Below are 10,519 nucleotides of genomic sequence, written 5' to 3'. Positions count from 1 at the left end.
TAGACACTTGTATAGCATGCTACCTAACAGAGCAGGATGTTAACATGGGACATAGTCTCAATGTCATCAGAGGCTTTAATACTACAGGTACTAGTCAGACCACTTAAGCAAAACTAGAAATGGAAGTATGTGAAAGCCAGTTTCGTGACTCAAGCTTGTTACTCACCTCCAGCCTATAAAGAGATTAAAGACAACAAAAGCAAAGATGGGAATCGGAGAGACACTTTTAATTGGAGGTAAGTGGTCAGTGAGCCTCTTCACCCGCTCCAAGAGGGAGGCTCATGCCTTACCTCAAGCCTATCCATAAAGGCATCAAGGGAGCCTGCAGAGGGCTTCATATAAGCCCCCATAGAAAGCAGGTCTCAAGTGGTTGACTCAGAGACAAGAAATCAGAAGGGCCTGGAGGCTAACTGAAGCATCAAGGGGCAACAGCATAGAGGCCCCCTTCTGGGAGTAATTTTCATTCCCTCTACTGAAGGATTTAAGATGAAGTATATTCTGCGCACCAGAAGTAAGCAGAAAGAGAGAGAGAGCAGAACCAACTCAAAGGGGCTTTGCCCATGAGGCCACCTAGAAGAGCAGTGGAAAAAGAACAGGGGAGAGCCTGTGTGGAAGTGGTCACAGATAATTGGGGTTGTTATGGACTGAATTGCGTCCCTTAAAATTCATGTGGTAAAGCTCAGTGTGACTATATTTGGAGATAGGGCTGTGAAGAAGGTAATTAAGGTTAAATGAGGTCGTAGGGTTGGGGCCCTAATTTAAGAGGACTGGTGTCCTCATAAGAAGAAAAGGAGACCAGAGCATGCACAGAGGAAATGTCATTTGAAGACATAGCAAGGATGTGGTGGTCTGAGAGAGAGCCCTCAGCAGAAACCAACCCTGCTGGCACCTTGATCTTGGACTTCCAGCCTCCAGAACCGTGATAAAATAAGTGTCTGTTGTTTAAGCCAGCCAGTCTCTGATATTTTGTTATGGCAGCCCAAGTAAAGTAATACAGGGGTCTTAGCAGCCAAATGGAGAGAACATCCCCTAAAGCAGAGATTCATAGGTAAATGGTTCCCAGTGATGGGGGGGATCTCCAAAGAACCCACAGAGCAATCCAAAAGAAATATATTCACCCCACAAAGAAATCTCAAGGGTTTAATGTTTTCACTGGTGAAGTCTACCAGACATTTAAAGAAGAAATAACACCAATCTTACTAAACTCTCCCAGAGACTAGAAAAAGAGTACATGCTTCTCAACTCATTTCATGAAGACAACATAATCATGATAGTAAAACCTGATAAAAACGTTGTAAGAAAGGAAAACAGTAAGTCAGTCTTCCTCAAAACTATAGGTACAAAATCCTAAACATATTATAAAAATCTAATGATTTGGGAAGGATAATACATCATAACTAAGTGCAGTTTAATCCAAGGATGCAAGTGATAACATTTGAAAAATCAATCATGTAATCCGCACAGTAACAGAATAAAGAAAAAAAAGATCATTTGATCATCACAGTGGATGTAGAAAATGTATGAAATTCAACAGTCATTCATAGTAAAAACTCTTAGCATACTATGATAAATCTGATAGTCTACAACAAAAGAAAACAAACAAGAAAACCCTGAGATCAGAAATTATCAGTATTGTACTTACTGGAGGTTCTCACCAGTGCAATAAGGCAAGAAAGCACTGGACATCTGCCAAACCCAAAGACAGCGATGCCAGGTCATGACTGTACCTGTCAGGTAAGAACTGTCCTCACCTCCGGTCCCTCCTCACCACTCCAGCACTAGAGGGGAACCGGAGTCACAACTAGCAACCTGGGAGTGGAATGCAGAGGGGGCAGAACCAAGAAAAAAGAAACCAGCCACCCAGCCTCTCCCACTCCATGCTCCTTTCCACTGAAGCAACGACAAGCTGGGGGAGGGGAGTGTTTTAAATATTATTTTTTTTAATGAACTTTAGATCTTTTATTCTTACACCAGTCTGGAAATTTTAATTACTGAGGTGGTTAGTGTCATTTTGTAATATTCAGTGGCTACAGGACTTTTCCTTACCCACAAATGACCTGAAAACCAGACAATGTCGTCTAGATTTCATTGAAGGGTAAGGAAAAACTGTATCTGGGAAGGTATGCATGGGGATAAAGCTGTTTTCTATCCCACTCAATGACTAACACTCATTCAAAATCATGCTTTGCTGTTGTTAATGTTGTTAACGTGGTCACTGTTAGTCTCCAAAGGGTATTGTTAATGTGCTCACTGTTAGTCTCCAAAGGTAAGTGCATCCCCTGCACTACACTTTGCTATGTTTGTTGGAAAGAGAGCCTTCCTCTGGTGTCTTTCAAGAACTCAGCCTTTTGACCTGGATTTTTCCTAAGCAAACGGCTGCACACATTCTTTACTGACTGAGAGAGCAGCAGATTTCACAGGGCTCACAGATGGTGGTTTTTGTACTGGGCATGAGCAGAACGTTGCCTTATGCTCTTACTAGCTCCACCCTTACCATCCCCAGTCCCTTACCTTAAAGCAAAGCAGCAAGAGCAAAGCAGAAGGGCTATGGACAATTTGTCATGTAAAAATAGAGGGATGGCCCTAAAGGGTGTCCTTCTGCAAATTTGAGATAGTTACTGGTATAGGCAACTCAATCAGAACAAATTTATTATGCAAGAAGCGCTCAACGTATTATTACAAGGACTTAACAGATATGGCCCCTAGCCTCAAAGAATTAACAATTTAAAACCAAAGTTGGAAATAACATACAAAGAAAAGGACTATAAAATACATGCAAAATGAATATGCATGGTTATTAAATATTGCCTCAGGATTGATCATCTTAGCCAGTGAAGAGTCCAAGGTCATTAAAAGCAAAACTATTAAAGCTAATTTTCTCAGTCTCCAACTCCAGTCCATGCTAGATTTTAGCAGGACACTTGGCCCATTCTGCTATCTTCTCTGAAATTAGTTTTTTGTCTTCTTCCTGTCTTGGAAATGTAAGGCATCGCTGAGGTTGTTCTGAGTCTATGTTGTGTTCACTCCTAATATGTGCTAAATGATTGGAAATGGGAAGCAGATGGACACTTGGCCCAGAGATTAAACTCCATCTCCTTAATTAGATGGTGTTGATTAAGGCTTCCATGGGGTCCTTCTCCTCACTGCCAAGTAAAAGAGCTCTCCAGTGGGGCTCCTCAAAGCATTTGGGAACTAATGGTTTATTCAGTTCCTCCTTTGCATTTATTCACGGACCCTGAACAAACAGGAGCCAAATTGTCTTTGTCTCTTTGGTTTTCCTCTAATAGTTTTCACCATTTGACTTTCCTTTCTGGCAAGAGTTGAAACAGAATAAAGGGAATTCTGGTTAGCCCCTGGCTGAACTTTGCTTCCTATCTTGAGTTAACAGAATTAGGTTAGGGACAGGAGGTGGGTGGTCTTCCGTACAGAGAGCTTCAGAGCCTTAGGAAAGTACCAGGTACTGATATCAGCCTGTGGCTTGTGTATCAAAGGGGAAAGGAACAAGGGTTCGGGCATGTGAATCTTGGCTAAGTTGGTTATTAGCTGCAAAGTGGTACGCTAGTAAATGTTGAACAACAGAGTCCATAAATAAATAAATAAATAAATAAATAAATAAGGCCCTAATTTGTAACACAAGCCAATTTTTGTGGTGTAAATACTCCCACCATGGCCAATTTTAAGCGACCAACGTGTCGTCACTGAATGCAAAATTAGAAAGCGATTCGCACTGTTGGCTCTTAGAGTCTATATGAACTGACTCTGGCACACCAGTAAGCAGTATAAGTACCAGTTTTATCATCTGTACAAAAGGGAGAAGTACTTCACAGGGTCGTTACAGAGATAAAAGTAATGGCCAGAATATAGCTTGACACACACGAGGGGCTCAATAAGTTGTCACTGCATGTCATCATTGAAGCTGAGCTTTAAGGAAGTGATTTCACATTGCTGAGCACTCCAAGAAGTCAGAACCTCAGCCTCAAAAACTAAGCGAGTAAATTTCATTACCCAGGTGTCTGGGGAAAATGCAACAAGGGCAATCTACAAATCACAATACCAATTTGCTACTTTGATTTACTGCATATACAGAATAATAACTGTTCCAAACCCAAACAGGCTTGTGTGGTCTAAAAAAGGATTTCTTTTTGTGGTTTAGGAATTTGTTTACATGCAAAGTGCTACAAAAACACAAGTGTTAATGGTATTTAAATATGCTTATTTAATCATCTGGACTAAAAAAATTAAACCGGGGCTGCCCCAGCAAATCCATGGCCTACTCTGACATCAGTATATTCCTGGTCTGAGAACCAAGACTGGTGTTCTGTACCTGTCTCGTTGCAGGCAGCCAGCTCTCCTGTCAACCCTGAGAAAGGCTGGAAGGGTGGACATTGTTAAGTAGAGAGTATATTTAACCAGCCCTGAGGGGGTCCTGCCTGCAGTTTCCCAACCACAACTATAATGATAAATTTTAAACCCTTCAGGTAAGGGAACAATAATGAAGATTGCCAGTTCCCTTTTACTGTCATGCATGCTGGCACAGAGAGAGGAAAAGGTGCATGGAAAATAACTAGGAGAGCTGAGACTGGAATTCAGATCTCTGAGGCACACTTTAGTGCTCCTTTCTCTGCCCCTGGAATGATCATCTAGGCAACACAAAAAACACACAGTCCAGTGCAGAAGAAAACCACATGCATATATAAATTAAGAGAGAGAGAGTTTCTATGATGGAGGTGATAGAACCACATACATGATATTTGGGGAACAGTAACAAAGGAAAACCATCCCATTCTGGAAGGTAATATTGGTATTGGTATGGGTGGGGGAGATTCTAGATGTGGGGACCTCTGAATTGAGTTCTTAATGGATAAGTAGAGTTACCTCAGAATAGAGGGACATTGCAGATTGGGTTGACCAAAAAGAAGACTATAAGATGGGGATTAGCACATGAGACTTTTGTTAGAGAATGCTTGTGGGAGGGGAAAGATACAGGATTGAGGAGAGGGGGGAGCTGAACTATGATACAATCTAAACAAGGGCCTCAGCCTATCCCATAAGAGCTCTAGAACTGAAATGGCCTCTTCAGAGTTTTTCCAAGTATGAGTAAGGGAGCCAGGCCATTATACCATCAGGTGGATCAGTCATGGGTGTTGCAGGCTGCCCCTAGAAGGAGGTGGACTTGGGATGAGTAAAAGAGGGCTGTTCCCCGGCAAAACAATCCCAGAGGCTGGGGAAATAAGTCTTCCATTTCTCAGGTTGGATCTGGGCAACAGATCACAGCATCCACCATACAGGGAAAGAGTTTTCTACACAGAGGAAAACACTGAAGAGAGAACAGTCCATGTAGGTGCCGTGCAAGTGGTCCAGGGTTTTTCATGGAAAAGGGTTTCATGGGAAGCAGATTCTGAGACAGAGTCAGAGATTCGCATACAGGTGCTTCACTGGGGAGTAGTCTGTCTCAGGAACAACACCATTAAGGGAGTGGAGGTAGCAGGATTGGGTAAAGGGAGCAGTTGAACTACAATACAGTTGCAACAGAGAGATTGCCAGTCCTACAAGGATGGCCCATCAAAGATGTCCCGAATCAGAGTACATGAGGTGAGCCTTATACTATTGCACCAACCAGTCACTGGAAACGGGCTGACCCCAAGGAAGAGTGCATAACCTTTTACGTGGCAGCTCCCTTCACGGAATGGCAGGTCCTTGGAGGGACTCAGCTGTGAGCCATCAGCAGTCAATACTCTTAACACTCCTGGGGGAGTGAGTACCCTGGTCCTGAAGGGCCATAAGCATATATGTTGTCCATTACATGAATGTGAACAGTTTCTGGTTGTCCCTGATTAGAATGGAAAAGAACACGTTGGCCAGATTGATGGCCACATAACATGTATTTAAAGATGTGTTAACCTGCTATTTAGATAGCAAAGATACCACATCTAGAGTGATAGTAATAGTAACTGGGGTTACTGCTTGGTTGGGTTTGCAGTCCTCAGATTCGTGAAGATCTGCCTGATTTTTGCTCAGGGCACACTGACAAATTAAATGGGGGACCATTAGCCCTGACTTAGCTCAGTTTAGTGTATGAATCTCTGCCATTCACTGAGGGGAGAAATATTTTTTTCTTTTATAGCTTGTCTATGGAGATGTTTTGTATTTGGTAAATTTTAGGGTCGTGGCGTTCTTAAAATAGTTTAGTATATATCAACATTGTTTAAGTGACAAGGCTGGAGAAGATAAGTCAGATTGCAGTAAAATGAGGACTGTGTGGGAGTGAGAATTTATGGAGTTGAGTGCAAAAATTACCTCAGCCATGGCATGGGTGGGTCACTGCGGGTGGATGGGCTGCTCTTTAATTTTTACCATTCACACCTGACTTTTAACTTTACCACGGCATCAACAACATGGAGAAAATTATGGAAGTCCCCTACTCTCCCTCCCAATGGAATCAAGGGGAAATAGCTCATTATTGCTTCTGAATGAGAAAGTATCTCTTTCCATAATGAAGACATTTAATGTTCTGCTAATCAACTGCTGAGACTGGTTGAGCATCTGTGGGTACTTTATCTTGGTTAATGGGGATATTTCAAACAGCCCAGCTCAGGCAAATCTTATGACCTGACAAGCTTTATTCAGTGCCACGTTTCCTAACTCCTACTCCATTACATACTTTTCTTTCCTGTCCAGTCCCCTTTCCCCAGGTCACCCGTTCCTCCCCGCTATGCTGCTGGAAAAGACTTCAGTTTGTCTGGATACAAACATATGGATTCATATGCTTATCTCTTTTTATGTTTGTATATTTATTGTTTTTGTGCCTATGAATTACACCTCTTGGTTATTAATTTTGTCTAAAATCAGTTTATGACTTAATTAGGATCTTGGAAACGGGGAGGGCTGGCAATATCTCTTAAAGGGGAAGTACAGAAGCTCACAGCTATTTGCGAGCTTGTGGCTTCTATCAGCCCCAGAAGGGCTCTCCAAGCTGCCAGAGTAGAGACGGTAGTGTCAGTTGCTTTTCCTCTCTGTGGTATTCAGCAGGACAGTTCAGCGTGTGAACTGTGAATTTGTTTTGCCTGAGGAGGGTAGTCCTGCTGCCCTCCAATGACGGCCAATGGCGCTGATGACCTTGCAGAAGGAGGCACACTGATAGCCGTCTGCACACCTTTTTGACTTCTTACCAGCTTCAGTTCCCTGCCTTTCCTTATGATCATAATTTTGAGGGCCCACGATTATGTCCAGCTATTCTCAGGTGTCAGGGACCTGGGAGAACTTCACTGGTCTCCTCCAAATGTCCTAAGAAAGCTGTTTATCTCTAAGGATCCCATTTGGGGGTGTGGGGGTGTGGAAGACATTTCTCCTGGCAGGGACTCCCATAAACTTCTCTGGAGTAGCCTTTCCCGTGGCTCTCCTTTCCTTTTTCACTCACTCACTCATTTGTTCATTTAGTTAACAAATATTTGTGGAGCGGCCACTACTTTCCAGGCACTGGAAACTACAGTCCTAGAGATACAGCACCGCCCCAGATCAATACTGCCCCAGCCTTCCTGAAGATCACACTCTACCAACGTTGCTGAATCTCAGCTTACCCCTACTCACAAGTACCCCTTTATTAGGAAAGAAAACACGGTGTTCTGGAGAGTTTTGATTTGAAAGGCCTGTGCTTGAAATTTGGGGGTAATTCCTAATATTGTTCGAACACCCAGTGGAAGCAAAGATGCTGGAGTTAAGGAGAAGGAATGGTGGCGTCGAGATGGTAGGGAGATGTGAACGGTGTCAGAGCATGAGGGAAACCGAGAAGCCTATATTTACCCACCAATCGAGTGGACTGTAGAAGAATATAAAATGATAAAATAAATGAAGAAGAGTTACATTTAGAACTTGCGAGTCTTGTACGTGCCTGGGTGGCTCAGTCGGTTGAGCATCTGACTCTTGATTTTGGCTCAGGTCGTGATCCCAGGGTCATGGATTTGAGCCCTGCATCAGGCTTTGCACTGAGCGTGGGGCCTGCATGAGGCTCACTATCTCTATCTCTCTCTCTCTCCCTCTCCCTCTGCCCCTTCCCCACTCGTGCACTCTGTCTCTAAAAAAAGTTTTTTGTAATTAAAAAAAAGAAAAACTTAAAAGTACAAAATGGCATGCAGAATCTTTCTTTGTATTTATTTTCTATCCTTATGAAGACGAGATTTATTTACTCTGTCATAGAATAAATAGAACTGTGGCTTTTAGGTACTTTTAGGTGTTTTTGTGATTTTAGGTACTTTTGACTATTGCATCAGGTTTTCAACAGGACATTCTTCTGGGAGAACCGGGCAGCACCCCTGCCCCCTCCCCCCCAACCGCATTCCCCTGGCTCCTCTCTGATGCTGCACACATGCAAGAGTGCATTCACTGGCGGTACTCGGTCCCTGATTTGAACCACATCTACTCCTGTTAGCTAAGATAGGTCAAGACCATCCATTATTTGCCAGTCTCCTTTGATCTTCTGACCTATTTTACGAGGCCTTCTCTTTCCATGCCTAACACAGACATAGAAGATATACAATAAATACTTACTGAAATTTTGTTTCCACTTTCATACTCTTCCTCAGGGAAGAGATGCTTATTACTTTCATGGGAGGAGCACTCAAATAAATGCAAAGGAAGAGCAAGTCAAAGTCCCCATTTAAATGTTCCCAGATAGGAGTGAAAAAAAAAAAAGGTTGATTTTCCACTCTTGTTCCTTTATTCTAGGTACTGACTCGTTCTTAATCTAAAAAGGCACATTGACTTGTGGGCTCGGATTATCTTGAGCACACCCGGAGAGAACAGATGGTTTGCTAGACCCAGGAATTCCCCAGAGCTCCTCTCCATTATTCAACAGATCATTAATTTGGAGCTTCAAAACCACAGCTGAGCACAAACACACCCAAACCAAGAGCTACTGAGTCTTTTGCCTTCGAAGACATTGGTAATGATGAGGTTTCTCACCGTCAAGAAACTTAAAGAATGAAAGCTGAAGAACAAAATCTGTCTTTCACTATTCTGAAGATCCCTGATAATATAGTGCAGGTAGGACAATGTGATGAGGATACTCCGCCAGCCTCACACTCCTAGAAGATTAGATGTGACGAAACCTCTCTTGCCTAGGCCTGGTCTTCTCAGACTCTGGGTAGGATTTAGAATTCTAGTTGGAGGGCGGTGCAGTGTATAGCATAGCTTTGGCTGGAAGGAATTTTAGTGATCATCTTGGCAATTTCATTCTCCAGAAATCTGCGATTTTAAAACTACTGAACAAACCATACAAAACACCTGAAAAATATAGCGTAACATATAGCAAGTGTTTTTTTTTTTAAGTTTATTTATTTTCAGAGAGAGAGAGAGCACACATGCTGGGGAGGGGCAGAGAGAGAGAGGGAGAGAGAGAGAATCCCAAGCAGGTTCTTCGCAGAGCCCAATGCAGGGCTTAATCTCACAAACCCATGAGATCATGACCTGAGCCGAAATCAAGAGTTGGACGCTTAACCGACTGAGCCACCCAGGTGCTCCTAGCAAGTATTTTTTAAATGCATGGTTGAATTCAGAAGAAAGTAGGGAAATTCCAAGGGGGGGCTGTGGGCAGAGCTGTACCATGACATAGGAGCCTGTTTTAGGAACTAAGAGGCTTGGGTTTGAATGGCAGGACTGGGGACATGAAAGCAAGCCACAGGCCCACACAAAGTGGGGAGGAGGAGACTCCATATTTTTTCAGGTCCCTCATAGGCCCGCGCCTAGATAATAGGCACAACGGAAAAGGGAGTCGTCCCACCTGCAAAGGGAGATAAGGAAGCTGGCCTATCTTGACACAGATTCTGGTTGGAAATTTTACAAAAGGTTTCCCATGAGGATTTGTAACCATAAGCCTACCTTCACGAGGGTTTGGCATTCTAATGTACTACCTGCAAGATCCGAGAAATGCCTACAAAAAGATTTCCCTATCCATTTTTGGGGCAAGTGTATGCTCATACCAGAGTTGGTATAATAGCCTGAGTTTGTAGTTAATGCTTGGATTAGAGAGAAATGGTAGTTGATGAGCACATTGTAGTTTTATTTGTAGAGTGCTTTTTTATGGATCTGTAAGTCTTTATCATCCACCTACCTAAGTGGGCTTATACAAAATTCATCCATAATGTAATCAAACACCTTCTTTTATTGTCGTGCTAAAACTTGCGGTAGAGAAACTTTCTGTTATTGAGAGAAACTTGGATTGGGGTGGCTGCAGCCAACTCTGAATGTTGGTCCTTATCATGGTGCTTTGACAAGGAGTATAGTCCTGATAGTACAGACCAGATTACACGACATTCGTTCTAACAAGTGAGAACCCTTTTAACATCTAGGAACCACACGCCCCTGCTTCAAGCCAACACAACTGAGCCCTTAAAATGAGCAGGGCTTCAGCACTCATGGTGAAATAAAGCCAGCTTTATCTTCCCAGAAATGTACTTGTTCAGATCACCCAGCTTGTCCATGACCTGCCCCTTCATTATCTTGACCTGGCTCTGGGTCCCTCTTT

Source organism: Prionailurus viverrinus, chromosome B3, assembly GCF_022837055.1.
Source record: "Prionailurus viverrinus isolate Anna chromosome B3, UM_Priviv_1.0, whole genome shotgun sequence".
NCBI lineage: Eukaryota > Metazoa > Chordata > Mammalia > Carnivora > Felidae > Prionailurus > Prionailurus viverrinus.
This window is presented reverse-complemented; position numbering follows the sequence as displayed.